The sequence below is a fragment of the Pundamilia nyererei genome, unplaced genomic scaffold (genome assembly GCF_000239375.1).
Source record: "Pundamilia nyererei isolate P.nyererei 1_Seehausen unplaced genomic scaffold, PunNye1.0 scaffold00102, whole genome shotgun sequence".
NCBI lineage: Eukaryota > Metazoa > Chordata > Actinopteri > Cichliformes > Cichlidae > Pundamilia > Pundamilia nyererei.
In genome coordinates this window covers 640699-646698 of record NW_005187503.1, presented here as the reverse complement: position 1 = coordinate 646698, position 6000 = coordinate 640699, and positions in this window count along the sequence as shown.

Here is a 6000-nt window from a genome sequence, read left to right as displayed (position 1 = left end):
CTGCCGATCGTTGCTCTTTTCTACGAGCACACAAAGAAACTACTCCCCAGCATCTTCTGACTCCAAATTCAGCTGTTTGCCACCTGCTGTTTTACAAAAAGGGCGGCTCAAGTCTCCATTTGTCTTTAATTTTTAGCACATTTCACACCGTGACTGTTTTCCCCGTTAACACATCTGTTTTCTGGTTACTTTATTAGTCTGCCACTTCAAATTCTCACTCGTTTTCTAATTTCGGAGATTCTTCTGTCAAAGGAGTTTACTGACACTTTTTTAATAATAATATTTATTATTATATATATTCAGGAGTTGTGGAATAAAAGCTGCTGAATTGATGCGTAGATGGTTCAGGCAGGTTGTGTTGATGAAAGACTGAAGAAGAGAAGCAGCAGTGTTGTGGTCAGAGCGGCTGGGAGGTTAATCACCTTTGGGCTTGCTGTGGCTTTGATCCTCGCGCTGTGTAAAATCCACAGCCTTGGTCTGAGCTCCCTACGCTGCCTCTTCCACCCCCACACCTTCATTCCCCTCTATCCTGCACACACTCTGACATGGATGCATGCGTGCACGAGGACAAAAGTGTGCACACACCTCAAACACACGCCCCTCCCACTGAACACATTGACTCTCTTCCAGATGCACCGAGCACAGCAGCCCAAGTTCAAACGCACACGAAGTTAGACACCCACGTAGAGACACACTGCATCATGTGAACGTAGAGTTGGGGTTTTTTTGGGGGGAGGGGGGTTGTTGTTTGGTTTTTTTTTGTTGTTTTTTTCCCTTTTCAGGCGAGACGGGACGTCAGGCCTGGAAAAAATGAAAGGGGGGGTTGGAAAGCGAGGAAGCAAGGGTGCAGAGATGAGGAGGGAAGGATGAAAATGAGGGGTAGGGCTGAGATGAAGCAGGGGGAGGCGGGGACAGAGTGATAGAGGGTGTTCAAGCAGGAGAAGAGAGCGATAGCTGGAGATACTGCATGCTTGCATAAGTGTCTGCCTGTGTGTGTGTGAGAGAGTGAATGTTTGTATGTAGGTGACACAGATTTATGAAGGGGAGGGGGTGGGGGGTCATAGCGCTGTTGGTGGTTACTGGGTGGTGGTGGTGGTGGGAAGTGGGGTTATTGGTAGCGCACCAGATAATGGAATCAATGCAATCGTCTGTTTTTTACTGTGGTGTACCTGCCTCATAGTCTGTTCGGACTCTAATCGCCTGGAGAATTAATGATGTGACTTGGCAGAGGGAAACGGGTACAGAGCAGAGCCAGGGACAGCGCCTGAGAGAGGGATAGAGGAAGAGGAGAGACAAAAAAAGAGCAGAGCGAGAGATGGAGGGGTAGCGAGAGGGGAATAGCTTTTCTGTTCGCCGTCGCCGCTGTGTACTGCACTCAGAGGAAAAGGAAGACTGAAGATGAGGCAGGATAGGTTTTATCAAGCGCTGTTCTTTACCGCTGGATTAATTGGCTTTTTTTTTCTGTAAGAGGCAAGAATGGATCAATAACTCATCGTAAGAGTGTGTGCGCTTATACCTGTTCTGTGTACATGCACTTGTTGTATGCGTGTTCACAGGGAATGAGTGTGTTCATGTAGGGACCACCAGGCAAACAAATGGTGAGTTCGAAATGACTCAAGCGGGCCGTCTAACAAATCGAGCGATTTGACTGACCACATCCACCCGCCATATTCCTTCATTATGTCCACCTTCATGTTCATTCTGTTATAGGGTCTTCTTTTTTTCTTTTTTCCTCGAATATTTCACTTCATTTCCCCTCCAGCCTCTGGTTCACATCCTCCGCTCTTTGTCTGTCATGCGATGTTTGAGAGCAGCAGAGAAGCTCATAAAACTGGGGCAGAGGAAAATATCTCCAAGCACAGAGACAAAGAGGAAATGGGGAGAGGCAGTGTAAACTCTCACACAGACTGCAAAAAGGCTTTATATTGTGAGCACCTCACTGTCGCATGTTTGTCTGCATGCGTGCACCTGTCCACAGGCTGGTTTTTGGTATATTAAGGACATGCTCTGGATTGTTGGCAGGTGACAGCTTAGTCATCTGGACACAACATGCGTGTGATGCAAATGGAGCTTCTCAGCTGTGCATGAGTTGTTTGAACTCTGCCCGATTCTTTGTGTGGTATCTGCCGTGTCAGGCTTGTGTGACTTTTTGTCTGGCTAAGAGTAAATCAGTGCTACTCCTTCAAGGCTGAACATCTTTGTCATGGGGGAGTGATTGCATAATCCTGTGAGATCACAAGGCCTGTAGGAAATGTAAGACGACAGTGTCTGCGGTTGCAGGCACAGCTGTCCGTGGATGTTACATATATGTGCACAAAGATTCGTTGCGTGTGTGAAATGCACGACCGCTCTAGAGTTTAACTCGTCCGTATAAGGCCTGACTTGTACGATAAATTTGCGGGTTTTTCTTTGCGTACTTGTCTACTAATGCTGTCTGCCAGCAGGGGGCGTTTTTATTTCAACGACTTGCTGCACAGACCTGCACTGAATAGCAGGCGCTGGCTACATCAGGAGGAAAAGCAGCCAGACGGGGCCCTGAAAACAAAACGTAGACGTGTAACATTCCGATAACGGATGTTTATATGCGGACTCGTGTCCTAATCAAATCTGTCTCTCTTCACAGGATTTGATCCAGTTCTGTCGGACGAGACGATCGGACTGCATCGGAATCGGTAACCAACAATGGTAACGTCTCATGTGACGCATCAATTGTCATTTTAAAGTATTTTTTTTCTTTCCCCGTAATGTAAGATGGCATGTATCTAACATAATTGCATAATAGTGGCGTAAACATGACATGCTTATGAATTAACCACAAAAAGATGGCACACGTCACTGCAGTCCATTACGTAGAATTGACGGACACCTGACTGCGAGCAGCTCTCGGTGTGCTTCGTTGTCCCTGAGACCCTTAACCTGTGATGATATGAAAGGTCACAGGTGAGGTCCTTGGGAACAAAGCTGCATGCATTTGCTTCTGGATGCCAAAAACAATGTTCTTTAATAAAGACCAGCAAAAGTAAAAGCTCCAGAGTGTGCAGAATGATCTCCAGAGAGTTTCCTAACCTTCCCACTCATCCTGGAAAAGCTGAGAAGAGACAGCATGGTTCTCTCCAGGGGGCAGAACCTTTTGGCCGGCTTTGTGCTCTGAGTATCAGCCATCTTTTAATAAAGACAGCCAATGGTCGTGACCCCGATATGATTCGCACAGGACTTCTTTAACTCCAGAGATGGAAAACTACAACATTGGAACCTTTAGGGAGAGTTTTAAGCTCCTCATGGCAGCTGAAAATTTGTGCGAGTTCCCTTTTAACACATTCCTGAAAACGATAGGGAATTATTCATGTTTCTTTTCTACACTTTAAGACTAAATTAGCTCTTTAGGTTAACAGAAAACTGGCAAATTTTAAGTTAGATGTTGGTACATCCAGTATTTTTATGGATGTGATGTGTTATTGTATTTAAATGCCTTGTGAATCCAATAAATATAAGAGCACTTGAAAGCATTTCAAACTAATAAGCTGTGTTCCTTTATCTTGTGGGATACTTTTTCAACATTTCATACCTGTGTAAGAAAGATCGACATGTGACTCAAGGCTTCTGCAGATAATGCAAGTAAAACTTTCCAGGTGACTAAAAATGAAAGCGATGCAGCCTTCTTTCAGCCTCTGACGCTCAGCCAGGGTGGCTCTGTGTTCCCTGGCTCGCAGCCCTCCATGTGTTTGTGCATCCCAGGACAGTTGACATTGATTGTGCAGGAGACAGACTGAGACACATTAGTACGCAGCTCGCTCCTGCTGCTGAAAAACGCATTAACTGGCTGCATTGGGAGCCCTGTCTGGTAACCATGGCAAAGCACACAGGCGGGGAGGAGGAGGAGGGCTGAGACGGGGCAGTGGGTTCACCGTGCAGCCTCCCAGGGGTTGTCTTTCTCAAACGCGCCTTTCCTTTCCTCGGGCCACGTCTGTCATTTTCTCTCAGCCTCTCTCCCTCTTTTGAACTGACAGCTCCCCTCCTCACACATAAACACATTTGCATATTTCTTTTTCTCCTCACATTCTTCTGATTGATGGTGACCTCACCGATCTGCCCTTACTTCATACTCCACCCCCTTATCCAACTTCCCAGCACAACATAATCTGCCTCCAATTTACTTTTTTTCCCCACCAAATGCCTTTTTCTTTGTCTATGTGGTTCCTGCTCGTAGAACAATTACCCCCCCCCCCCCTTCCTCTCATTTTCAACCAAAGTAGCTGATCATTGTCCATGTAGCAGGTAACTTTTCTGTTCTGCTTCAGCTCTAACACTTCTTCCTGCATGGGATCAAAGTTTATCTAAAGTGAGTCACACCCTCCTCAAATCACAGTTCAGCCTTTCTTTTGTGGGCCTTGATTCTTTTTGTGGAAACTTCTGTAAGTACATAAAGAGTCCACTTTGTTACTTCTGAATAAAACTTTGTACATTTAAGAGGAGTCTTTTCTTTATTTCATACACGCGTGAGCGCTTCTATAAGAGCAGCGGTTTTATTGTTCTGGAGCATGCAGGTGAGTGTTAACATGCCCTATTCTTTCCAGGAGTGGGCATCTTAGCAAATTTACCTCGAGGTTAGACAGCAAAGCTTTGAAATGTAGCGTGCTGGGGTTTCTGTGTGAAGTGTTTGTTTTATATTTTTTCTTTTGAAGACTACAGGCCACTGCATGTTAAAGTTCATAACAGCTCGCTTGCAAAAGGACCGACTTGTTTGGAAATGCTTCAAGAGACTTCTCTCTAAAAAGAACATGGCAGCATGGCTTGAACAAACCACCCGACCTCTGGAGCAATGTCCTTTGGCCAGATGAGACCAAAGTAGAGATGTTTGTCCATGAAGAACAGAGAGAACCATACGTGGCATATCAACTCACCACCTCATACCAGCTGTCAAGCACAGTGGTGGAGGGGTCGTGATTTTAGCTTGTTTTGCAGCAACAGGACGTGCACGTTGCAGTCACTGAGTCGGCCATGCACTCAGATGGCTTCACATCGTCTATAAACAGCTAAAAGATGACTGAAATTGGTTCATTTAATATGATAATGTTCCCAAGAACTGGAGCAAATCTACAGAATGCCTAAAAAAGAAAATCAAGGTGTTGCAATCCAAAGTAAAGTAATGCAAAGAGTAAAAAATAAAATGTGAGACTAACTCTTTTAGCTGAAGAAGCTTGTAAAGCTACAGAGTCCTGGTTTAAAAAAAAAACTTGGTACAAGAAATTAAACATTTTGTGCTAACTAAAAACATTTAGATATCATTGTGTTGTTGAATAAAGTGTCAAACGTTAAGCTCCAGTGAAAAGGTGTTTTATTATAGGGATCTTGTTTTGAGGCACAAAAAAATAAAGGACTTTGTTCTAAACCTCTTACTCGAGTTGCTGGATGCAGAGATTTTGCTACATTGATTAAATGCATTGCACATGCTTAATGCTTGGCACGATGAATAATAGTAAGTGACTTGTCTTACACTATAATATGTGAAAGCATTTTAGTCCTTCTTTAACATGTTTTATGCCTGTGTGCACCATTACCAGCTAACATTTTCTAAAATCTGCAAATGAGCCTCTGGAGGGCAGAGCTGAGTTAGTCACTCTTCACCGGGATCCATCTGGTGAAGTACTCTTATACTTTAATTAAAACTGAGACAACACACTCGTACCCATCATTTACTAATGAAGATAATGAAAACAGCACTTGTGAATATTTATGAAATGTATAGAACTAAAATATGAAACGCAAAACTAGGCTTTAAATAAAGTAGCCCTTCTTTATACTTTAGTCACGGGGAAAAAACAACTTGGTTAACTGGTACGAAAAAATTAAAAAAAACATAGACTTCGAAAGGGTGAAAAATAGGGTTTAGACAACTGACAAGACGAACGTTTTTTTTTTATGGAAATACTTTCTGAATCTTCCCACCTATGCTAAACTAACAGTGAAACTAAAACTTCAACAATAGGGATGAGATAGCGT